Here is a 945-nt window from a genome sequence, read left to right as displayed (position 1 = left end):
GAAGGCTGATCCCACTGGGCTGTGAAGTGGGTGTCCGTGGGTGCAGGGTGATCAAGAGAAGACACAGATTCTGAATGAAAAGGATCCCTTCAAGGCTGAGGTACTTGGCAAACAAAGGAAGGGGGAAAATATTAACTAAAGTATCATCAATTATCTGAAAGGCTCAAGCAGGGAGAAAGAATAGGGGAAATACATGAAAATACATTACAGCCTCAGAAGACTTTATTAAAGGAGTGTGTGAGATTACAGCAGGGTCTTGGTGACAAACTGTGCGAGGTGAGCATCTCCGAGGTGCCAGGGAGAAAGGACAGGTTCTCCAGTCTTGGAGCTGTGAAGACCAAAGCAGGGAAGTGATCAATCAGGCTGCACCAAAGCCCTTTGCACTTGGGAGGCTCAGGCTGTTGCACACAGTCAGGATTGAATGGCAGAGCTCTAAGCTTGAGGAGGATGCTGTGTGTTTAGCAGAGCAGGGGATGTCTTACTCTGGGACATGTGAGCACATCGCTTTTACACCTCCTCTCACACTAGCCCCACTCCTGCTACATAACACTGTGTTCTACCACACAAAGGGCTTTTGACCACCTTGTCTGGGTCTCCCACAATCCATGCAGCCTTTCCAAACCTGCCAGTGTCAGCTTGGACTGCTCCTGCCCAAGGCTGGCTCTTCAACATTCACCAAGCTCTCTGGCCTGCTAAAACTTTTCCACTGGAAGTCCTTCAAGTGGTTAGGACATTAAGTTTTAGATGCTCCAGGTTAGATATAAGGAAGAAGTTCTTTACTGTGAGGGTTCTGAGGCGCTGAACAGGTTGCCCAAAGAAGTGGTAAATGCTCCATTCCTGGCAGTGTTCAAGGCCAGGTTGGACAGAGCCTTGGGTGACATGGTCTAGTATGAGGTGCCCCTGCCCATGGCAGCAGGGTTGATCTTAAGGTCCTTTCCAACCCAA

This window comes from Melopsittacus undulatus, chromosome 7 (assembly GCF_012275295.1).
Source record: "Melopsittacus undulatus isolate bMelUnd1 chromosome 7, bMelUnd1.mat.Z, whole genome shotgun sequence".
Taxonomy (NCBI): Eukaryota; Metazoa; Chordata; class Aves; order Psittaciformes; family Psittaculidae; genus Melopsittacus; species Melopsittacus undulatus.
The sequence above is the reverse complement of the archived record's forward strand: the minus strand, read 5'-3'. Positions refer to the sequence as shown.